We start from the raw sequence: 25,316 nt of genomic DNA on the forward strand, positions 1-25,316 counted from the left end.
GTATTAAGTACCAGATCATATGCCCTGTTTTTTTTTCCCTTAATCCTGAAGGAGTAAATAATCAGAGAATGTTAGGGACTGGAATCATAGAATGGTCTGGGCTAGAAGGGACCTCTAGAGGTCATCTAGTCCAGCCCCCCTCCTGCAGTCAGCAGGGACATCCCCACTAGACCAGGTCACCCAGGGCCCTTGAATGTCTCCAGGGAAGAGGCCCCAAAAACCTCCCTGGGCAACCTGTTCCAGTGCTCCACCACCCTCATAGTAAAGAGCTTGTTCCTAAGATCCAATCTAAATCTGCTTTTTTCAAGCTTGAACCCATTGCCCCTCATCCTGTCACTGCAGGCCTTTGTAAACAGCTTCTCTCCATTCTTCCTGCAGGTCCCCTTCAGGTACTGGAAGGGAGCCTGACAGATCATCTAGTCCAACCCTGCCACCAGAGCAGGGTGACCCATACCAGACCATACTGGAGAGCTGTATCTGCCCCTTTTCCACCCCAGCTGCACCTGCCTTTTCCTCCCAAACCTAGAGCACCTGGGTTCTGTTGGAGTCTCCTCCCACCCCAGGTGTCACCGCTTTTTCCTGCCTGCCCTTCCCCTATATAAAGGGCCCCAGGAAAGGCAGCAGCCCTCAGTTGCGCCTGACTGGACAGAGGGATCCTTCTCCTGACATCACTGGTGAGTCTCCATGGTGCACACCGGGTGAATGGGAGCGGGATACAAAGGCCGGGGGGCCTGGTGGCCCCCCGGTTAGCTAGGGCTAGGCTTGACTCCAACATCGTCGGCGGCTACTCTCATTTAATCGTGAAGCTAGAGGCTTGTTCTAGTGAAAGGATGGTTTCTTTGGCACGGTGACTTGTCTGCTTTGTGTAAGCCCTTGCAGAGTAACGCGTCTGTCGCTAGGTGGTGCTCTTGGCCTGCGCAGCCTCCCCTGCTGCCCTCCCCAGCCTTCCCCCCGCGCCGCTCCTAGGTACCGACTGAAGCGATGCGCCTGGTTTAGTGCTGCTTCTGACTGCTCTGTCTGCAAAGGGAAAACGATCCTAACGTTCAGAAGCTCAGAGCAGCCAAGCTGTTTGTCTCTGTATTTTTCCTCATGCCTTTACCTTTGCTGCTGCTGTCTGCTCCTCAAAGCATTAGCTACTCTGCACGTCTGGCAGCAGGCTTAATGTGGTACTCCGTGGTACAGACACTTCTGAAAGTCAAAAACTACAGGAGCAGAGGAGAAAAGGAGGAGCTGCAGCCCTTGCAGGTTAAATTACCTTTTAGCTGACTAGCAGAAAAAACAGGCTCTTTTAATACAGAGACAGGGCAGTAGCCTGTTGGTTTGAGAACCCAGGGCAGAAAACACTTGTCTGGTAACAGTACGGAAACAGGAGAAGTGGGCAACAACCTGGGACAGAAGAGACTCTCTTTGAGAACTGCTTCCTATTTGACTTGCTGCAGTGAGTAGTTGCTTTGGTTCACCTTTTTTCCACGCAGTGGAGCTCCAATTCAGCATAATAATCAGTGTTTATAAATATCTAGGGCTGGGTGTTAAGAAGGAGGGGACAGGCTCTGCTCAGTTGTGCCCTCTGATAGGACATGGGGCAATGGATATAAACTACAGCACAAGAAGTTCCACCTCATGGTGAGGAAGAACTTCTTTACTGTAAGGATCCCGGAGCACTGAAACAGGCTCCCCAGAGAGATTGTGGAGTCTCCTTCTCTGGAGACTTTCAAGACCTGTCTGGATGTGTTTCTTTGCAACCTGCACTAGATTCCATGGTCCTGCTCTGGCACTGGGGTTAGCCTCAATGATCTCCAGAGGTCCCTTCTGACTCCTAACACCCTGTGATCCTGTGAAAGGACTTTGGATTTGAAGTGAGCTCTCTTTTTTTCATCACTGAAGCATTCTTCTCTTTAGCCTTGTCAGCTAATCTGAGTACAGATTTCAGGTAGACTAACAATATAAGGAAGACGTCAGATGACTGACTTTAAGAGTGTGGGGACTTTGGTTGGTGTTTCACTTGGTTTCTGTCTTTCAGTGAGACCAGTCTTTGAAGTGCTTCTAAAAACCAAAGTCACAGAATGTCAGGGGCTGGAAGAGACCCTGAAAAGCTCATCCTGTCCAACCCCCTTGCCAGAGCAGGATCACCTATACCAGATCACACAGGAATGTGCCCAGGCAGCTCTTGAGTATCTGCAGCGATATCTCCACAACCCAACTACTTAATTTCAGCTGGGTGAAATCTGTTCTGTCTAAGCTATAAACATCTTCATGATATCCTGTGGAAACTTCCAGTTGAAAAAATAAATGCTGAGTCCCTGTTGTAAACTTTCAACTATGCCAATAACAGCAATACTTTGTCCTTTGCCATCAGACTGAGGAGTGAGTTTTCTGGTAACTTCACAATGCAGTAGTCGAATGTTCTTTTGCTGAGGGGCCTCTGAGCATGAACAATAAGCATGTGGACCGTGTCTTTAAAAGGTGCTTTAAATAAACTGTAAGGGAGAGATTTATTACTCTTAAAATGAAAGAGTAAAGCAAGTGTCATGTCATGGGCCATTGTTCCTGCCGTCAAAACAGTAACACAGATGTGGTGGAAGATTGATTTAATAACTCCAAACAGTTTCATATTTGAATCTGAAACTTGTGGAGCTGCTCTGAGTTTTGAAGAAGTGGTGCCTTCATGTTGTGGAAGGATAATAGGCCTAAAACATGTCCTGGCTTGCCCCACCCTTCTGCTGATGGGGGGAAGCAAGGGCGGGAAGAAAACAAAGGCTTGGGCCATTACGTCCCCTCCCAGAGTGATAAACAGGTACCCAGAGGTGTTTAGGTACTCGTTAGTGTCTTGCCCAAATAAGGGTAAGCAAGCCTTCATTTCACCTGTGGTCGGTTTTGCAAATGCCTTTCTGATTGGTGAATCTCTGTGGCCAAAGGAGCCTTTACACTCAGGCAAATAATAGAAGTTGAGCTAAGCTGCAAGCAGGTGTGCTGCCTCTGCCCCTCTGCTCTGACAATGTGCTCTGCCTCGCTGCTCTCGGCTTGGACTATGTGTTCTGCTCTGCCTCCTGCTTCAGACAGCTTAGCCCTGATGTTTTGGGTTTGAACTACTTGGAAACTTAAGTGCTTCAGGTTTACCAGGAGAAGGCATTAAGTGCCTCATAACTTGGTGAGAAGTGCCATCGACACTGTGCTCTCTGCACATCTGCAAGGGATCCTGTCTGCACCTTGGCAAACCTCCATGCCAAGAGGAACCAGGATCAGATCAGAGGCCCAAATTTAACTACTTTGTGGGTGAGGCTTTTTGGAAATAAAATAACTACGTATTTTATAATTCCTGCCTTGTTAATTGCCACAACTCAATCACTTCGTTTAAAACCTGTTACAAAACAAGTCTATAGTTAGAGGTCAGATTGAGTTCTAGAAGTACAGGGAAAATGAGACCAAACAGTCTCATACTCCTCATATATACCAAGTACCCATGAGCACTGCAGTCAGTATGAAAGCATGCAGCTATGGATGATAAGATGTTGTTACCCTGACATTAGATGTCTACCCAGAGAAGAAGGAGATAATCTCCTTTAGTGAGGTCTCAGGGTTAGCTAAACAATGAACTGTAAAAATGTACATTTAAGGCTTTATCAGAGGGCAGATGCACTCTTTAAAGTCACTGTTGCAAATCTTAAACACCTGCAAGGTACAGCCTAGTATTAGGCTTCTTCAGCCTTGTGCTGATCTTCTGCCAGGTGTTTGACATTGCTCTCTCTTAGCTCATAAGGAAACTGCAATCTTATGAAAGTGATTGTCCCCTTCTGTTTGGCAGTGGTGAGGCTGCATCTCAAATACTGGGTTCAGTTTGGGGCCACTCAGTACAAATAGGACAGGGAAGTGCTGGAGCATGTCCAGAGGGACGGCAGCAAAGCTGGTGAAGAGTCTAGAGCACAAGGCCTCTGAGGAGTGGCTGAGGGAACTGGTTACATGGAAAACTGCATGTGGACAGACATGATCTCAATCACTTCAAAAAGCAGAGAGGCTTGCAAAGGATGATCACAGAATGTCAGGAGCTGGAAGGAACCTCAAAAGCTCATCCAGTCCAACTCACCCCTGCAGAGCAGGATCACCTGTACCACATCACACAGAAATGCATCCAGGCAAGTCTTTAATATCTCCAGAGAGAGACTTCACAACCCCCCTGGGCAGCCTGTTCCTTTTTTTCTGTCACTCTCACAGTGAAAAAATCCTCCTCATGTTTCTGTGAAACTTCCTAGGCCTCAACTTCCACCCATTGCCCCTTGTCCTGTCATTGGGCATCACCAAGCAGAGCCTGGCTCTGGCCTCCTGGCATTCATCCTTTACATATTTTTAAACATGGATGAGGTCACCCCCATGATGTGCAGGGCCTGGCTGTTTTCCATAACATAAAATTAATGTGGGAATGTTTAAGATAGATTATATGTAGGCAAGTGAAGTTGAAATTGGTGTGTTAAAGATCTGGATATAAAAGACTTAACTGATGTGATCTACAATCATAGAATGGGCTGGGCTGGAAGGGTCTGTAATGGTACAGACAGAAGTATCCAAAGATACAGATGATTTCCAGAAAGTGTTTGATTCTGCTAACTCCTGGCTAAAGCTGCAGTGACAGTGTCCTAAAAGTTGTCTCCTTTCTTTCCCTCTCCATACAATGGCAGTATGTTAAGAATGCAGTGAAGATAGTGCCTTTCCAGCATCCTGCCTTACCTGTGCCTGTGGCGTGGTGCACACCACTGCTGTCCTGCACCTACACGAAGCAGCACCTTCTGTTCCCTGCAGAAGCTTGCAGATGACACCAAGTTGGGAGCAAGTGTCCATCTGTTGGAGGGCAGGAGGGCTCTGCAGAGGGGCCTTAGACAGGCTGGATGGACGGCCACAGTCCAATGCTATGAGTCTGAACAGGGCTACATGCTGGATTCTATGCTTTGGCCATAAGGACTCCATATGATGCTGTAAGCTGGGGACAGAGAGGCTGAAGAGCAGCCAGGCAGAAAGAGATCTGGGGGGTGCAGGTCTACAGCTGAACATGACCCAGCAGTGTGCCCAGGTGGCCAAGGAGGCCAATGGCATCCTGACATATCAGGAATAATGTGGCCAGCAAGACCAGGGAAGTCATTCTGCCTTTGTACTCAGCACTGGTTAGGCTGCACCTTGAGTACTGTGTCCACTTTTGGGTCCCTCAGTTTAAGAAAGATGTTGAGGTGCTTGACCATGTTCGGAGAAGGGCAACAAGGCTGGTGAGGGGGCTGGAGCACAGCCCCACAAGGAGCAGCTGAGGAACCTGAGGTTGTTCAGGCTGGAGAAGAGTAGGCTCAGGGGAGACCTTGTTTTCTACAACTACCTGAAGGGAGGTTGTAGCCAGGTGTGGTTGGTCTCTTCTCCCAGGCAACCAGTGACAAAAAGAGGGGATACAGTCTCAAGCTGCACCAGGGCAGGTTTAGGCTGGATGTCAGGAAGAAGTTCTTCACAGAAAGGGTGATTGGCATTGGAATGGGCTGTCTGGGGAGGTGGTGGAGTCACTGTCCCTGGGAGTGTTTAAAGAGATTGGATGTGGCACTTGGTGCCGTGATTTAGTTGATTAGGTAATGTTGGGTGATAGGTTGGATCTTGAAGGTCTTTTCCAACCTGATTGGTTCTGTGATTCCAGAAGTGACTTTTGCTGTCATCAGTAGTTATGCTGTGTCAATATCTGGGGAGGAAATAAAAGCTCAGTGTGTCCATTAGGAGATGTTTTCTTATGGGCAAATGAACAACTGGTGAGAGGAAATATCCTGTGGAAAAAGTTGATGAGTGACATAGGATGGTGAGAGGAAGCAAAAGAAGCAGTTGGTGATTTAGGGAGAGTGAGAAAGATGTTACTGGTCAATTCTGGCAGGAAGAAACAAAGTACTTCAAGCTAATTAGCTGGAAAAAATTTGGCCAGTTTTAATTTCCTGAATGATGAGGACAAATAGAAATGTCTCTTGCTTTCTTTGGAAAATATTAAAGCACATCATGCTAAGAAAAGAATTACGCATCTGCAATAACACAAATGGGAAGTCTAATAATCAGCCAATTAAGCCTAGACAATAGATCCAGCCCTCAAAAATCAGATTACTGCCTGTCTCCTGATTGGCACTGAATGGAATCAAACCTTCTGCAAAACATGTTTTGAATGAAGGCTCACTCACTAACAGATAGTGGCTGCTTATGTTCTTAGAAGAAAATGATAACAAAACAAATCACTTGGGTGTTTCGTCTGGTGAGCTGGAATGGGAACTGCTGAATTTCAACAGGGAAGTTTTTACAGTGCCAATGAGCCTTAGGGAAGCCAGTCTGTGGTTGGTACAAACAATCAGAGCTTCCCTTTTCAGCTGCATTTTTTAGGTGGCTTTACAGAAGCTGTAGGTTGTCCCCAGGGCAATCTCGATGCCGAGTCGGGTTGGTTCGTAAACTGTGTGAATGGAGAAAACCTTTAGCTGTGTGGGAGGGAAGCATCACCTCCGTTCATGGCTGAATGCCTCCCCCTCCTTTTTTATTCTCAAACCCTGCAGCATCCTTGTGGCAACCTCATTATTACCTGACTGGAACTTAATCATAAAGTGTAAGTGTGTATTTTTTACTTTCTTGAACGTGGTCAGCTTTCTGTGCTTGCAAGACTGTCATCTCTGTCAAAGCATAAAGGGTTTCTGTGCCCTATTAGGGCTACCAGAGACCCCTCTATTGGGCCATTTCATTCTGCTTCATTTCATCATTTTATGTTAAGCTTTGCTAGGGTGAGTTCCTGAGACAGACTTTGTTTTTCACCTCTGAACAGAAACAAAACTGGCACACTACCAGGAAGGGCAGTGGCCAGAGTGGGTAGGAAGGAAAGGGTCATATAGGAAATAGTTGTGTAGGAGGCTTTTGAGCATGAGGAAGCAGAAATCGAGTCAGGCTTACAACAGATTTGTGATGAATGTATAAATTCAGCTTTAAAGTTATGCAACCAGCAGGACTTGGGCAGTGATCATCCACCTGGACTCAGCGCTGCTGAGGCTGCACCTTCAAGAACAGTGTTCAGTTTTGGGCCTCTCTACAAGAAGGACATTGAGGTGCTGAGCACAAGAGAAAGTGTCTTATAAGTTGTGCCAGGGGAGGTTTAGGGTTAGATATTAGGAACATTTTCTTCCCTGAAAGGGTTGTCAAGCCCTGGAGCAGGCTGCCCAGGAAGTGATGGAATCCTTGTCCCTGGAGAGATTTAAGAGCCATATGGTGCTGAGGGATGTGGTTTAGTGGTGAGTGAGCAGTGCTGCCTTAATGGTTGGACTTGATGATTTTAAACCTCTTTCAAACAAAGCCTCTTCCAACCAAAACTCTTCTGATCCTGCAAGCAGTATCTGCATGGGAAATTGTTCTTTTTTTGTTGACTGACTTAATGTCACCATTTTAATGTGCTTTTCTTGGGTTACCCAAATGTACTCACCTCTGCAGGCGAGTCTGGACACAAAAGTTAGACATGAGCAACTCTGAATGCTGGCAACAATTCAGGCTGCCAATCCCAGCCCAGGATTCAGACTTCTCTCTGGTGACTGTGAGACTGACAGAAAGAATCACCTGGAGGCTAGAACTTCTGTGGGAAATCAGCTGCCTGGCCACGAGCTGTGGAGCTGGCATGGTTTGGAGGAAGAGATACCAGTGATTCTTGCACAGCTTCTGTCCTCAGCAGTGAAAATAACAAAATGCCCTGACTTCCCAAATGTCTAGTGCTCAGAACTGTCTCTTGGACATCACTGGCAATGCAACTTCTCTTTGTTTCTGTGGCATCTCTATAGCAGAGATAAGGAGCAGAGAAGAGGAAAGCTTTGTTAGTATGTAGGTTACCAGTGAAGTCAAGAGCTGATTCTCTTAAATGCAGTTCTGAAAACAGAAAGTAAATTAGTAGGAACCTTTTGAGTTTTTCTTCAGGACAGAGTTACACAAACAAACCACACTTGTTAAGCAGCTTCTAGCATTCCCTCAGATCAGGCTGATACTTTCTGTAGTCTTAATTAGAAGGTGCTGGAGTGCTTGAGGATAATTTTCTGTCCTTGCAAGGTGAGAATGACTAGTAACTTGTTGATCTTTAGTTTTTAAAATGTAATGTTCTAAACAGTGCCTTCTCAGTTCTGCGAGAGGTCATCATGTAACTGGAGTTAGAAACAGAGCACTATATAAACAGCAAGGCAGAAGGGTGCCTTAAGAAGTGGAAGGTATTGTTCAGGACACCTACTTGTACTCAAACCTTGCTGGTTTTTTGGTCATTTGGTATCACATCCTTGCAGAGCCTCTTTTCTAGAGGCCCTCTTTAGAGATGTTTTCAGCTGTGGCTGTGTGTTTTGTACTCACCTCTGCATAAATTCTGGATGCCTTTGAGAGATAAGGAGACTGTGCTCACCTCAGCCTGACTGAACAGCTCTGCTAGTTCTTGAGGATCCTTGTGAAAGACATAGCCTCCATACAGACAGCTTGGCAGTTGTCTTGGCAGCCTTCCCAGCACATCCTTTTTGTGGTGTGTAGCTTTCCTACCTGGAACGGAATAATTTGGTTGCCTTTTTGTGAACTGTTCTTTCTTCTCCTATGCTCTACTTGCTTGTTACAATTCAGCTAATTCACCCCTGGCTTTTTAGGCCCTGACACAGAGGCCTTCATCCCCCTGCATACAATGATACATGAGGTGCACTGTGATGCTCCACTACAGAGAACTGATCTTTGATGATTTCAAAGAATTCTTACACAGCAACACTCTAAAGATCTGTGTTGTTTGTACTGCTGTTGACAAGAACATCTGGAATGCAGAAGCACAGAAGCTCTTGGGTGCCTCAGATCTGACAAACCCCAAGGTTGAAACCAAGGTGGATGTAGTAATCTTGATCTGGTTCCAAAAGTGTAGTCTAGTTGCTTTCTGCACTCTGAGGCCCTGTTGACCCTTCCTTCCTTGGTTTTCAGAAGGACACTATGAGTTACATTTCTCCTGTGAAATCTAATGCTGCATCACATACTTTGATACAGAATTTTCCTAGCAAGGATGTTTTGTTTGGTGTCCCATTCCTTCCTACACTCTCCCACAGCCTATGGCAACATCCATAATTAATATTGAATGACAAGTAATTGCTGCAATTATTTCATAATCTCTTTGTTTGCACAGTCTAGTCACTGAGCACTGACAAATAGGAGGAGTTAAGTTTCTTGGACTCTTTATGCTTAATTTATGAGCAGCAATGAAGCAACTATTCATCAATGCTTTCACAGAATCACAGGGGCTGGAAGTGACCTCGAAACATCATCCAGTCCAGCCCCCCTGCCAGAGCAGGATCACCTATACCAGGTCACACAGGAATGTGCCCAGGTAGGTTTTGAATATCTCCAGAGAAGGAGACTAATTGAAACCTTTCTTACCCTTTAATTGAAAAGGGTAAGAAAATCAGTTTAAAGAGAGGGGTTTAATCTTCCTCACTGGTGGCTATTACTATTTTCAGGTAGTTATTTGTGATAGACTATGGAAATATCCATTTACCACCTGCTTATTGTGGCATCTAGAGCCATGAGAATGATTTGGGACTTGAGCATCTCCCCTGTGAAGAGAGATGAGAAACCTGGGGCTGTTTAGTCTGGAGAAAACTGAGATCTGGTCAGTGTATGCAAGTATATGAGGGATGAGTGTCAAGTGGACTGGGCCAATCTCTTTTTGGTGGTCAGCAGCAATAAGACAAGGAGTAATGGATGCAAATTGTAGCATAGAAGACTTCACCTCAACAAGCGGAGAATCTTCTTTACAGTGAGGGTGACAGAGCACTGGAACAGGCTGCCCAGAGAGGTTGTGGAGTCTCCTTCTCTGGAGACTTTTAAAACCCACCTGGATGCATTCCTGTGCGAACTACCCTAGGGGATCCTGCCTTGGCAGGAGGGTTGGACTCGATGATCTCTGGAGGTCCCTTCCAACCTCTAAGGCTCTATGATTCTGTGATCTACTACGTTTTCAGTACCAATACATGCGTGTCCATATTTAAAATTGCTAAACCTATTGAAGATTCTTAGAAGTACTTTCTGCTGCCATTTAAGGTTTTTGGGGCAGACTTAACCCTAAATGGTTCTGTTTTCTTTTCAGAAAACAGCCAGAAGTGACAGAACTTGCCAAATCTTTCCTTTTCCTTGAAAGCACAGATGTCTGAAAGCGTGCTGCTTTCACAGGGGCTTCTGCAACCTTTGTTTTTGACTCTTGGAATGTGACACATTGTTATCACGATTGCCTAAGAAGGCTTTGGTTGCAAGTTTATCATATGCTCCAGGCTCAAGAACTATTTCCTGGGGACCATGCCGCATTCTTGATTTGCATGGCGTCTCGTAGCCAGCCCAGCACCATTCAATTCCTGTCCTCTTGGCATCCTGTCTTAGAAAATGACCTTCTATTCCCCCTCAGTATCTCTGAGCCGCTATTGAAAAGTGCCTGCTGTGCAGGAAGACCCGCAGGGGCGTCTGGCGAGAGAAAACAGCATTTAAGTCTAGGAAGTTTCAGTGATGCATGTACACACACACAAAAAAAAACCCCACGGAGACAGTCATCTCAGGAAAAAGCAGAGATGTTTGTGTTCCTGTCTTTGAAATCAGAAAGAATACAGAAAAATCCCAAGTATGTACAGTATGAAACAGGTGCAGAGGAGCCTAGCGTCATGTGAAGGGCAACACTTTAAACTCCAACTCGCAAAACACAGGAAGAATTTGCATGTTGCAAATTCATCATTTCTTTCCAATGTACAGTTGGGCAGATGCCAGGGGACTAGAGGTTTTGTGTGTGTGTGCATGCCTTTTTGTTTATTTAATTTGTTTTTAAGAATTCAGTTTTGAGAGGCAGAAAAGAAATAATCCCTTTTTAGGAATTCCTTTTGTTGTAGCTCTTGAATGGTAATACTGTTGTAGACATTAAGATATTTCTAGGCTTGGCAGGGTCCCTGTAGAAACATTTGTAATCCAATACACGATTATCTTATTTGAGGACACAAAGCTGTTAGATTTTTAGGAGCAGGTGCTCGCTTCTCCTCCACACAGAGGAGTGGCCCCTCTATAATCACAGAATCACGCAATGTCAGAGGCTGGAAGGGACCTCGAAAAATCATCCAGTCCAACCCCCCTGCCAGAGCAAGTTACATTTTACTGATGGGAGAAACTTTCATTTGCATAACCAGCTCAGAAAAACTGCCAGATAGGTTTGGGTTTGTTTTTTTAATCCATGAGAATTTTAATAATGATGGAGGAAAATATTTCTTTCATATTACATTTACTAAACCATCATTGCAAACTTCGTGTGTTCATGAGTCAATAAGCTCAATTCTGTAGCAGTTCCTTGCAAACCTGAGTTTTCAATTTAGGAAAGTTGGTAAATGCATATTCAGTTGTATGTGTGGTGTTGCCAATGAGTTAAAGGTAGGATATCTACTTAAATTCCTTGCTGGTATGCATTTACCTTGTGCAGTCTACTCAGACTGACTGCCCAAGGAGGTGGTGGAGTCACTGTCCCTGGAGGTGTCAAAAGACTGGAGGAAGTACTCAGTGCCATGGTCTAATTGATTGGGTAGGGCTGAGTTGGACTGGATGATCTTGGAGGTCTCTTCCAACCTGGTTGATTCTATGTTTTAGACAAGCATTACATGTATGGAAACCCAGTCTGTGGGGAGCAGATGCATATATTTCAGTATCTAAAAGGGGCCTACAGGAAGGCTGGGGAAGGACTGTTTAGAAGGGCTTGGAGCAATAGGGTGAGGGGCCTATTCAAGCTGAAGATGTCCCTGCTCACTGTGAGGGGGTTGGACCAGATGGCCTTCAAAGAATGCTTCCAACCCAAACCATTCTGCAGCTCTATACCGTGTCTGCATTCTTTGTATCTTCCCCCAGGTATGTTTGAGCTTGTTCGAGGAGTGTGGCACTGCAGCTAACAATGTATACTGCTCAAGGGAAAAGAATGAAAAATTACTTTAAAAAAAAATAGTTTCTTTGTTTAAGGTGTTTTCAGAATGTTTGAAAGCCCAATTAAGGAACAGTGCCCAAGGAAACCTTGGCTCACTACCCCAGGCATTTTTCATTTGCGTTTCAGTTTCAAAAATAGCTCTTGTTGTTAAGGCTAATCTCAAGACAATACCAAAGTGATGATGATAAAAAGTCCCCACCTCCCTCAGAGTTTGGGTGAAAGTTCACACTCTGATCTTTCTTTCACATGTAGCCTTTCCCCATCTAAGTTTTTAAGGCAATTCGAATGTTGCTAGTGACTAAAATAAAAGTGAAGTGACTGCAGGAGTTTTTTCCCCATATTGTTTCAACACAAGAAATATTTCCATCTATAAATTTTGCTCTCTTCAGATATTCATCTCCAGCACTGATAAAGCTGATACAAGAGCCTGAGGCCTATGTCCCCAGGTATGTTCTTTTTCAGTCCTCTCAGTCTCAGCAAATTTTAGGACTGCATGCTGCCTTGATGATGATGGGCAGGTTTTGGGGTAGGAAAAGACCTTAAAACTACAAAATCTTACCCTGGTTTCATACTTAGAGGCCATTGTGTTGCTTCTCTATGTCAAGCTGCAGCCAGGGAAGCCTCTTCACCTTTCTCAAGAGCCCCACTCTCATCATTATTTCTAGGATACTGAAAGCCAGGAATGTAGTAAGAATCACAGAATTATACAGGTTGGAAAATGCCTTCGAGATCATTGAATCCTACCTAACACCTTCTAATTAACTAAACCATGGCACTAAGTGCCTCATCCAGTCTCCTTTTAAACAATTCCAGGGTCATGGACTCCACCACCTCCCTGGGCAGCCTATTCCAATGTCAATCACTCTTTCTGTGAAGAACTTCTTCCTAACATCCAGCCTAAACCTGCCCTGGTGCAACTTGAGACTGTGTCCTCTCGTTCTGTCACTGGTTTCCTGAGTCTCACCTGGCTACAACCTCCCTTCAGGTAGTTGTAGAGAGCATTAAGGTCTCCCCTGAGCCTTCTCTTCTTCAGGCTGAACAACCTCAACTCCCTCAGCCTCTCCTCACAGGGCTCTGCTGCAGCCCCCTCACTAGCCTTGTTGCCCTGCTCTGGACAGGTTCAAGCACCTCAACATCTCTCTTAAACTGAGCTGCCCAGAAGCGGACACAGTACTCAAGCTGTGGCCCAGCCAGTACTGCATACAGGGGAAAGGCTGTGGTCCAGCATAGTTATATTCTCCCATGCAGAGTTTTACATTAATCCTTTGCTGTTTTGTTTAACCATGTAGGCTTACACTGATCATACACTAAGCTCTTCAGGTAGGAATGCTAAATCTAATTGCAGTCCACTCTTACTACATTGGTACTTAATAATGTTTGTTCTGCCAGGTCCTCAGAACTCACTCTTGAAACAAAGCCCTGCTGCTTTCTTCTTATGAAAAATAAAACAATAAAAATGTCAGTAATTCCTTTTTGCCTCTCAGGAAATGTTTAATGGATGTGGTTTGAAGTTTGTTGTTGCCTTTCTAATCTCTTCTGACATTTTTTTATGTGCCTGTTCAATAGAAAGCTGTAAACAAACAACAAAAAAAACAACCCCAAAACTACATATAATGTTGCTGACAACCTTCAGTAACAATTTTCTACCTTTAAAAATCATTCCTTATCATTTGAAAACTAAGTAAAAGTGGGAATATTGTTTCCAAAAGCTTGCTTCTTTCTTTCTTAGCTAAATCCTTCCCAGCAGGCAGCATAGAAATATTTCAAATGCTGCTTGCAAATTGCTTTTTTATTTAGGTGGTGTTAAGAAGAGGAGTTCAATCAGCCCTAATTATTACTAGCCACTAGGGTTTTTTTTGTTTTAATTTTAATTTTTGGAGGTCAGGCATACTTAGAAACATCTGAAACCTGCTGCAGTTTCTTCCCCAAACGAACTTTTGCTTGTCTGGTAGTGATAACATGTTTGTTTGTTTTAGATTTGGTTATGAAATACTGCTGAATTAATCTGTTCATCTGAACTTGAACAAGATTTTCAGCCTGGGAGGTTTGTGGCTGACAGGGATAGGGAGCCTAGTTGAAATTGATCACTTGGGTTACACTGGGAGGCTGCTGGTGGTTATGAAGGAGGTGATTGAAGCCCCATCCCTGGAGGTGTTTAAGGCCAGGCTGGATGGGGCTCTGAGCAATCTGATCTAGCGTGAGGTGTCCTTGCCCATGGCGGGGGTTTGGAGCTAGATGAAACTTGAGGTCCCTTCCAGCCTCGACAATTTTTTAAGAGAGAAACCCAAAACCTTGTCCAGCTAGACTAATACCGACTCTGTGTACAGTATCTTTTCATTCTTGACTGGTTAGATGATGTTTCCTTGCTGGAGCAATTACGCATTCATTTCCCCGGGGGCCCATGTCCTCATGTAAGTGTTAACACACATTCCTTCCTAAGTTTCTAAGCAATCGTGGGGTGATGTGTCAGCTCCACTGCTATCTCAGGGAAGGCAGATAACAATGAGTTGTGTATTGGAGAAGATGCAAGGGCTAGCAATGAGTATAAGCTGAGGGACAGCACACCAGGGTGGGAGGCTAATAGGAGCTTTCACCCTTTTACCTTGCAGCATGCTGGGGACACACAAAAACTCTTAAAATCTTACAGAGATGTACCATGGGGATCAAGTCATAAGGAGTCAGCACATGCAGAGCTTACTGCTAGATTGGTGGCTGGGAAGGGTCAGTCTGAAAGAGTGAAAGCCAATAGATTAACTCCCTCCCTGAAATGCTTACACACCAATGCATGGAGCGTGGGGAATATGCAGGAGGAGCTGGAGATCTATGTTAGGCTGAATATCTATGACATAATTGCCATCACTGAGACATGGTGGGACAGCTGCCATGACCGGAATGTTGTCGTGGATGGCTCTGTACTGTTCATGAAGGATAGACCAGCAAGACGAGGTGGGGGAGTTGCTCTCTATGTGCAAGAGCAACTGAAATGTGCTAAGTTCTATCCAAGAGGAGAGGCAGAACAGATTAAAAGCTTGCGGGTAAGAATTAAGGGACAGTGACCATGATGTGGTGGAGTTAGGGTAAAAGCAGACCAAGAAGTAGAATTGCAACCCTGGACTTCTGCAGAGCTAACTTTGTGCTCTTCAGGCATATGTTTGCAGAAATCCCATGGGCTAAGGCTCTAGAGGGTAAAGGAGCCCAAGAAAGTTGGTTAATTTTTAAAGGCCACTCCCTCCAAGCTAGATGTGTTCCCCTGAGTAAAAAAATTAGGTAGACATGCTAGGAGACCTGCATGCCTGAGCAAGGAGCTCCTGAAGGAAATCTCAGGTAAGAAAGAAACTTAAAAATCAAGGAAGAAGAGATTTGTCACTTGGGAGAACTATAGAGAAGTTTTCAGGGCATGCAGAAAGGCAACAAGAAAGGCCAGAGCCCTCTTGGAACTGAAGCTGGCAAAGGAAGAAAAAGAGAAGAAGAAAGGCATATTCAAATATATCAGTAGGAAAAGGAAGCACAGGGAAGGTGTGGGGGCACTGCTGAATTGAGGAGGCAGCCTTGAGAACTGAGGATGCAGAGAAGGCAGAGTTGCTGAATGCCGCCTTTGATTCAGTCTTTGCATCTAAGGCTGAGCTCCCCTAGGTACTCCAGACCTTGTTTGAAGGAGAGGAAGCCTGGAGGAGGGAATGCTCCCTACTGGTCAGTGCAAACTGGCTTAGGGATCAGTTGCATAAATTGAGCATTCACAAGTCCATAAGCCCTGATGAGATGCACCCAAGGGTGCTGAGAGAACTGGCTGTTGTTATCACTCTGCCACTCTCCATCATATATGCCAAATTGTGCAGACAGGAGAGCTGCCTGAGGACTGGAAGGGAGCCAATGTCACTCCAGTCGTCAAAAAGGGCAAGAAAGAGGTTCTAGGAAGCTATAGAGCAGTCAGCCTTACCTCCATCCCTGGAGAAATTGAGTGGCTTCTTCTGGAGGGCATCTTAAGGCACTTGGAACAGAAGAAGGTTATCAGGAGTAGCCAGCATGGATTTACCAAGAGGAAGTCATGCTTGACTAGTGTCTGGGCACATTCCAGTATCTCAATATCTCTCTTGAATTGAGGATCCCAGAACTGGACACAGTGTTGTGTTCAGAACTGGACACAGAATTGTCTTCAAAAGCATGAGGAGGAGGCTGCTTTCTAGTTGCAAGTGGTGTTTAAGATATAAAGAATATTGGGAGATTTGCTCTTTAAAAACCCCATGTTCATAGCTACCTCTGCTTTAGCAGAAGGTTGGGCTGTATGATCTCCTTATAAAACTTTGCTGAATTACACTGGTAATCTGAATGTCTTCCACCCTGATTCTCAACCAGTGATCCTATGGACCTATTTGAGGTGGCAGTGGATAAACTAGATAGATAAATTGCTTGAAGCAATGTCAGTAGGAAATTGCTCAGTAGAAGTTCATTGTCTGCTTCTGTCTTGCTGTGGCTGTGCTTTCACAAAGAGCCACAGGATTTTGGAAATAGCAGATTTCTTAATAATTCTCAGGCTTTATCTCCATATTTTCTTTGCTCTTTTCTGATATCAGATACTGTAGGAGAGAATAGTTTGGTCACTGGTAAACCGAGCCACCTGCCAAGCTGCGCTTTAAAGTCGAAATGTTGCTTTTACAAAGAAGATGAAAGGTGTGTCTTCCCCCCCCCCCCCCCCCGAAGAAAAACCCCACAATCACACAAAACCACAGGAACTTTCAAACAGCAAACAGACAGCAGGGTGCCTCCTAAGCATCCCTGCTTACACAGCCACCATTGTGACAGCGGCAATTATACTGCATCAGGCATTGTTGCTACTCGTGTGCCCGTTGTCGCTTCTACAAAGATGACTATTCCTTATATTGCCTCCCTGCAAGACATTATGGAGTTGCTTGGCATTTTGAGCAGGAAAGCCTGTTTTCTAAAGCATATATCACTTGAAAGAAAGAAAAAACACACAGCCAAACAACTCGATTTTTTCACTCTCATTGCTGTCTACAACTACCTGAAGGGACATTGTAACCAGGTGGGGGTTGGTCTCTTCTCCCAGGCAACCAGCAATAGAACAAGGGGACACAGTCTCAAGTTGTGCCGGGGAAAGTATAGGCTGGATGTTAGGAGGAAGTTCTTCACAGAGTGAGTGATTGGCATTGGAATGGGCTGCCCAGGGAGGTGGTGGAGGCACCGTCCCTGGAGGTGTTGAAGAAAAGCCTGGATGAGGCACTTAGTGCCATGGTCTAGCTGACTGGCTAGGGCTGGGTGCTAGGTTGGACTGGATGATCTTGGAGGTCTCTTCCAACCTGGTTGATTCTATGATTCTAAGTGGCACAGGACGCTTGTGGCATAAATAGCAGCTCACTTCACTGCCCGTGTTGCCACTGGAAGAGTGCTGTGAGTCTATGGGACACACAGGGGATTGTAAGAGAAGGAAGTAAAGGTATGGAAGGTATGGAATAAAAAGTAAGTCTTTGTCACTAGTTCTAGTGTTAAAATATTTTTCTCTGTGATTCTACATAATGGATAGATCTCCTCCAGTCCTTCACCCCAGAGAGCATCTAGTCCATACTCCCTGCCTAAAGCAAGGTCTCCCAGAGCAGGTTGCACAGGATCACACCCAGGAGGGTTTAGAAAATCTTGAGAGGAGACTGCACCACCTGTCTGGGCAGCCTGTTCCAGTCACTGGCACCCTCAAAGGAAAGATATTTGTCCTCACAGTCAGAGAGAGCCTCCTGTGTTCCAGTTTGTGCCTGTTGCTGCTTGTCCTGTCATTAAGCGAAGAGCCTGTCCCCATCCTCTTGACCCCTGTCCTTTAGATATTGATAAGCACTGATAAGATCCCATCTTAGTCTTCTCTAGGCTTGTGGTAGTTTGAGGCGTCCTGGGTCTCCCTTAAGAAAACCATGGGGATGGAGCTGGGCACCCCAGGGGGATGGAGCTGGGCACCCCAGGGGGATGGAGCTGGGCACCCCAGGATATTGTCATACTGTTGTTCTATTCCATCTTCCAGTGTCACAGCTTATAAGGCAGTGCCTGGCTGATACTCTTCCCCCCTCCTCCTCCCTGCCTTCCCTTCTCTCTCTGGGAACAGTGCACCTTCGCTCTTACCTCATGGTCTGAGTCGGGGAGATGGCTCCCAGCTGGCAGGGAAGTGTGAGCTGCGTCATGCGGCCTGCTCAGGCCTTGTAGGCCCCAGCTGAGGGGGGCGGTTTGGGCCTACCCTCAGGCCGACTGAGGGCGGAAGGGGTGGAGGATTCTAGAAGGCCTCTTTGGGCCTAATGGGCTTTTGTATATATGCTCCTGTGAATAGAATCTCCCTTCAAACTTCCAACCAGTGTGCAGCGTCCTCATTCTTACTCTTCAGAGGGAGTCATTTCTGTCCTCCAGCCCCGGGCGACTCATGGCCTCAAACGGGGACAAGGCTAAGCAGCCCCGGCTCCCTCAGCCCTTCCTCGCCACAGAGACACTCCATGCCCCTCTAGCCCCGGCTCCCTCAGCCCTTCCTCGCCACAGAGACACTCCAGGCCCCTCTAGCCCCGGCTCCCTCAGCCCTTCCTCGCCACAGAGACACTCCAGGCCCCTCTAGCCCCGGCTCCCTCAGCCCTTCCTCGCCACAGAGACACTCCAGGCCCCTCTAGCCCCGGCTCCCTCAGCCTCTCTCACCAGACAGACACTCCATGCCCCTCTAGCCCCGGCTCCCTCAGCCCTTCCTCGCCACAGAGACACTCCATGCCCCTCTAGCCCCGGCTCCCTCAGCCCTTCCTCGCCACAGAGACACTCCATGCCCCTCTAGCCCCGGCTCCCTCAGCCCTTCCTTGCCACAGAGACACTCCATACCCCTCTAGCGCCGGCTCCCTCAGCCCTTCCTTGCCACAGACACACTCCATACCCCTCTAGCGCCGGCTCCCTCAGCCCTTCCTTGCCACAGACACACTCCATGCCCCTCTAGCCCCGGCTCCCTCAGCCCTTCCTTGCCACAGACACACTCCATGCCCCTCTAGCCCCGGCTCCCTCAGCCCTTCCTTGCCACAGACACACTCCATGCCCCTCTAGCCCCGGCTCCCTCAGCCCTTCCTTGCCACAGAGACACTCCATACCCCTCTGGCGCCGGCTCCCTCAGCCCTTCCTTGCCACAGACACACTCCATACCCCTCTAGCGCCGGCTCCCTCAGCCCTTCCTTGCCACAGACACACTCCATGCCCCTCTAGCCCCGGCTCCCTCAGCCCTTCCTTGCCACAGACACACTCCATGCCCCTCTAGCCCCGGCTCCCTCAGCCCTTCCTTGCCACAGACACACTCCATGCCCCTCTAGCCCCGGCTCCCTCAGCCCTTCCTTGCCACAGACACACTCCATGCCCCTCTAGCCCCGGCTCCCTCAGCCTCTCCTCACCAGACAGACACTCCATGCCCCTCTAGCCCCGGCTCCCTCAGCCCTTCCTCACCAGACAGACACTCCATGCCCCTCTAGCCCCGGCTCCCTCAGCCTCTCCTCACCAGACAGACGCTCCATGCCCCTCTAGCCCCGGCTCCCTCAGCCTCTCCTCACCAGACAGACACTCCATGCCCCTCTAGCCCCGGCTCCCTCAGCCTCTCCTCACCAGACAGACACTCCATGCCCCTCTAGCCCCGGCTCCCTCAGCCTCTCCTCACCAGACAGACGCTCCATGCCCCTCTAGCCCCGGCTCCCTCAGCCTCTCCTCACCAGACAGACACTCCATGCCCCTCTATCCCCGGCTCCCTCAGCCTCTCCTCGCCAGACAGACACTCCATGCCCCTCTAGCCCCGGCTCCCTCAGCCTCTCCTCGCCAGACAGACACTCCATGCCCCTCTGGTAGCGTCTGCTGCACTCTTGAGTGCTGTGCTCAGCTTTGGGCTCCCCAGTTGAAGAGGGACAGGGATCTGCTGGATGATTAGGGGACTGGGCATGGCTTATGAGGAGACGCTGAGGGCCCTGGGGCTGTTTAGTCTGGAGGAGAGAAGACTGAGAGAGGATTTAATTAACGTTTACAAATATCTGAGGGCTGGGGGGTCAGGAAGATGTGGGACAGGCTCTGCTCACTTGCTCCCTGGGATAGGACAAGAGCAATGGATGGAAGCTGCAGCACAGGAGGTTCCACCTCAATACAGGGGGAACTTCTTTACTGCAAGGGTCACAGAGCACTGGCACAGGCTCCCCAGAGAGGCTGCAGAGTCTCCTTCTCTGGAGCCTTTCAAGGCCTGTCTGGATGCATTCCTCTGTGATCTGTGCTAGATTGTGCAGCCCTGCTCTGGCAGGGGGGTTGGACTCGACGATCTCTCGGGGTCCCTCCTAACCCCTGACATCCTGTGACTCTCTGTAGTAGCTCTGTCTTTAGCTGAGGAGCCTAGAATTTGTCACAATACTCCCTATGTGGCCTCATTAGGGCGAAGTAGAAGAGGAGAAACCTCCCTTGACCAAACTCCTCTTATTGCACCCCAGGATACCACTGGCCTTCTTGCCATGAGGTTGCGTGGTGAAGTTGTCCACCAGCACTCCAAGGTCCTCTGTGAAGCTGCTTTCTAGCAAGCCAACCTGTGCTGGTACAATTATGCAGCATTCCAACTCCTGTCCCTACACCACTGTGGTTTATTTCAATCACTTCTTAAAGCTTTTAATCAGAAATGCTCCTTTAGTTTCATTGAATAGTTTCAACATAGAGGGGGAAAAAAAATGCATTGAAAAGTTGACCAAAAGGCTGTGAAGTAACATTGTGCTTTTTAGGTGCCTCTGTCCTATTTTTGGTCTCACCGTGTACTCACAGAAATTTGGAACACAGAAAGAGCTTTGATAAAAGGATTTGGTTTGTAGGAACTTGAAGGTTTCTCTCCGTTGTACCTCTTGTCACTGTTCATTGAGGAACAGAAGCCTGGAACAGGAGTATCTGCTGTTCTGGCCTCTCTCAGGAGCTCTGTGTTGTGCAGCCCTCCTGTTAAGTAGTATCTTGTGTCTGTCAGATTTAATTGCAAGCATTTTCAGAGCACTGGAATGGAATAGCTAGTGAAAAGTCTCCACTGCAAAACTAATCTCTGCCACTCGTATTTCATTGTGATGTGAATTTGACACAGTGAGAGACAAATGGCATTAGAAATGGTGCTTGGTGAGTAGGACTCATTTCTTTCCATCAGTTTTAACAAAATGCAGACTCTTCTAGGTTCTAAAAGGCTCTAGGCTCTAAAAGGAATAAAAAACATTGCCCAGAACAGGTAAATAGGTGTTTCTCTCAAAGCCAAGGAAAATATGGTTTGTGTTCACCACCTTGGTTCTGAGTGCACTTTGTGTCTCACATCAGCTGTCCAGTTTAGATTCCTATACCCTTCATTAGTGTGAAAGCTGAGGAGGGAATTAAAAGAGTAGGTTTAGTAAAGGGAGTATGTGCATTTGGTTATTTTATTAAGAATAAATGGTTTTCTCTTTATATTCTGAACATACAAGTCACAATATGGTTTGACACCTACTCCTCTACAAACCTGCACATAGAAGATTTCACCTCAACATGAGGAGAAATTTCTTTACAGTGAAGGTGACAGAGCACTGGAACTTGATGCCCAGAGAAGTTGTCTGAACCTGGTATCTAAGGTGCACTTTTATTTCAAAATACTTTCTTGTGAGTGTGTGAAGAAACTGTTTGTTTCTTCAGAGTCTGGATGAAAATGAAAGGCTGAGAACATCTAAATCCCCTTTTATCTCTCATTATTGTTTTGGCACAGGAAGAATTGTCAGTCAACTATGATATTTGAATCTACTGACTAAGAGCAACCTGGCTTGAGGTTGCAATCAATACAGCACAGCTAGGAGCAATGTGTTTTGCGCATTCACAGAACAGTTTAGGCTGGAAGGGACCTCCAGAGGTCATCTAGTCCAACCCCCTCTGCAGTCATCCTCAACTAGATCAGGTTGCCCAGTGCCATGTCAAGCCTCCTCTTAAATATCTCTAGGGAAAGGACCCAAATCCCCTCCCTGGGCAACCTGTTGCAGTGTTCCACTACCCTCATAGTAAAGAACTTGCTCCTAACATCCAACCTAAATCTGCTCTTCTCCAGTTTGAAGCCATTGCCCCTCATCCTGTCACTGCAGGTCTTTGTAAACAGTCTCACTCCAGTCTTCTTGTAGGCCCCTGTCAGGTACTGAAAGGTTGTTATTAGGTCTTCCCAGAGCCTTCTCTTCTCCAGGCTGAACAACCCCAGCTCCTTCAGCCTGTCCTTGTAGCAGAAGTGTTCCAACGTTAGCACGGGTGTGCCTTAGCAATGATGTGGCAGTAAATGATGTGGCAGCAAAGAGACAACATTGAAATGATAACTCTTTGCTGCCACATCGCTGCTAAGGCACACCCACATTGCCCCTGTCAGAATGGCAGTTTAGGTGGGTACAATGACAAGACTTACTTCAGCTGTTTACATGATGCAGGGTCACTGCTCAGCACAAAGCCACAACACTCCTCTGAGCTGGCAAGGAAGGGCAGGAGAGAAAGGTGAATGTGTGTGAATAAAACCAGTGGAGAGCTGTCACTGCAACAAATGTGCTGAGCTTGATTACTTGATAATCTGGGGGTTTGGCTCAGTGTCACCATGTGAATTTAGTGGCTAAAACTTGACAGGAACAATTGATACAGCTGTGTAACCTTTACTCATCAAAACCACAATAACAGCAGATGACTGTGTGGGAATGCACAGCTGAGTGGATGGCCAAAGGTAAAGCATAGCAGAAACATATTTTGCATGTGTTGGTTCAAAGCCCAGTAAAGACAAAAGGTGTGAAATGAGGGTCTTGGGCCAGGAGCCAGAAGACTCAGATTCTCTTCTGATAATCCTCATGTGTTCTGGCCAGACATTTTACCTTCACATGTTTTAAAAGTCTCTCTTGGTTTGTGTGGGTTTTCACAATCCAATGTGAAACTTTTATTGCCTGGCCATCAAAAGTGCTGTCAGACAACTATTTCCCTTTGTTTCCATAAAAATCCAGCCTAGATGAGTTTTCACATGCACCCATTTGGAAGCACTGGATGCCATGTGTTACCTGTGTCTTGTTGTCTCAAGGCTCAGTTTCTCTACTTGTAAATGTGGTGTTAAAGTATTTATCCTTTTGTCTTCCCCTTTTCCCCTTTTATTTTAGCTTTAATATTTTGGAGATACTTTAACTTTCTTAGGTGAAAGAGCTGCAATGTGACAGGTCAGCAACTTCATACTTAAACTGACATAGAATGGTAGAGTGGTTTGCTTTGGAAGGAAGATTCTAAAGTCATCTCCTTGCACTGAGCAGGGACATCTGCAGCTGTATCAGGTTCCTCAGAGTCCCAAACAACGTGACCTGGAATATGTCCAGGGATGAGCCTCCTTGCTGGGCAACCTGGGCCAGTGTTTCATCACTCTCATTGTACAATTTTTCTTCCTTAGATCTAGTCTAAATCTCCCCTTTGTGTGTGTGTTTTTATTGTGGCTTTAGTTTGTTTGTTTTGTTTAAACCCTATGACAAGAGGCTCTGTTAAAAAGATTGTCCCATTTTTCTTACAGGCCCTCTTTAGCTACTGAAAGGATGCAATAAGGTCTCCCTGGAGCATTTTTTTCTCCAGGCTGAACAACCCCAGCTCTGATAATTTTGGGGGGCCATTACCCTGTGCCAACAGGTCCATGTCACTCTTGTGCTGAGGACTCCAGAGCTGGATGCAGCACTGCACTCACCAGAGCAGAGGGGCCTGGATGCTCTTAATGGAGCCCAGGATAAGGCTGGCCTTCTGAGCAGTGAGCACACATTGCACTAGCTTCAGTTACAGCAGTGGTTCACTCAGCTGAAGTTCTTAAGCAGAGCACAGGGAAATCTGCTCAAACAAAAGACTGCTCCTCTTAGGAAGGAGGTCAATCTGCTAAAACAGAATTTGTGATTATGCTGATGTTCACTTTGTGCTTGAAGCTGAAAGGAAGCCATGGCCCTGGGATATCAAAAACTCTATTAGTACACAGAACACTGGGAATCTTTACCTGATCAACTCTTCTTTTTCTAGGGATAAGGTTTTATAATGTTTCCATGTGTAGCTCAGAGCAGAAGTTAGAGGGCAATGAAGAGGAACAGTGTTTCTGGGAGGACTTGAGGGGAAGTAGAAGGGAAATTTTGAGAGGGAATATGGCTTTTTGTAGAGGATGGGTGATTGGGAGTTAAGGCTGGGATGGAGGTGGAATTGAGACAAGAGATAGGAAGGCTTCCTGTTAACTCGGTCTAAGACAGGCATGGAAAGTTTAACAGCAAAGAAAGAGGTGGCCCTAATGTTTCCAGCCCCTCCAGGATACAAGGGAGTGCCCTGGAATAGAAATTAAGAGCCAGATACAAAGACAAAATCGGGGTTCAAATTCAGCCGCTTGTTTCACTGCTTGGCTTTTAGAAGCGCTTTCATGAAGGGGCAGAGAGAGAGATCGGGTTGCAGAGGCTGAAGTGGTAGCAGTGACCTGTCCTTAGATACCACCAGCCTTGTCATGAAACAAATTGCAAAGTTTCTGTTGTGGGAAATCTGAGGGAATAGAGTGGAGAAGAACAAAACAGAGCAGCTGGCATCAGATCGTAATACTAATGGGTGATTGTTCTGTGTTATATGAAATGCTCTGCACAGAGAGGAAGGGGAAAACAGTGGAGTGGTCTGAGAGCAGGACAAACCTTTTTTCTAGGAGTGTGAGGACTAGAAAAAAGAGAAAACCAGCACTCATCCTTGGGGTGGCCATACCCATCAAATCACAAGGCAAAGACCACTGTGAGATACACTTGCGGTGCAGAACTGGAGCATCAGCTGAGATGTCAGAGGCATAGCAGCAATAAACTGTCAAGAAAATCATCCTATGGAAAGAAAATGGTTTTAAAAGGATAGAAAAGAATCACCCCTCCTACAAAGAGAGAGTTTCTCTCAGGCAGGAATGAAGGCCAGTGCTGCTTGCACATGGGAAAGCTGTGCAAGATCAATATAATGGAAATAAGAACTATCTGGAAGCATGGTGTGGCAAGGCAGCAGGCTGAGAGTCGTGCTGTAAGAAAGCACAGCACGTTTCAGGCTGGAAAAGTAGAAACAAGCAGACTTCTACCAAAGCACAAGTCACAAATAACATCCATTCAGCTTCTTGCACAAGCAAATACAGGCTGGGTGAAGAACTGCATCTGTGGCATTATTTTCTCTCCCATTTAGCAATGGCTGCTGGTGGAGCACACAGTTATGCTCCTCAAAGTTGTGTGCCCAGCCAGCAGTCCAGCACATAGCATGCTCCTGTCACTTTGGCACAGTTGCAGCAAATCATTCCTAGGACCCACCCCCAGCCCTGTCTCCATTCTCTCCTCTTCAC

At 46.6% G+C, this 25,316-nt stretch overlaps 1 long non-coding RNA gene across 1 annotated transcript in view; it reads left to right on the forward strand.

Moving 5' to 3' along the window:
* Positions 1–635: 635 nt before the first annotated feature.
* The window catches only part of LOC135184812 (uncharacterized), a 41,083-nt gene continuing 16,402 nt past the window's right edge, over positions 636–25,316 (forward strand). Inside the window, exon 1 of the long non-coding RNA XR_010306192.1 lies at positions 636–674. This is a non-coding gene — a long non-coding RNA (uncharacterized LOC135184812). The remainder of the gene's footprint in view (positions 675–25,316) is intronic.

This window comes from Pogoniulus pusillus, chromosome 21 (genome assembly GCF_015220805.1).
Source record: "Pogoniulus pusillus isolate bPogPus1 chromosome 21, bPogPus1.pri, whole genome shotgun sequence".
Taxonomy (NCBI): Eukaryota; Metazoa; Chordata; class Aves; order Piciformes; family Lybiidae; genus Pogoniulus; species Pogoniulus pusillus.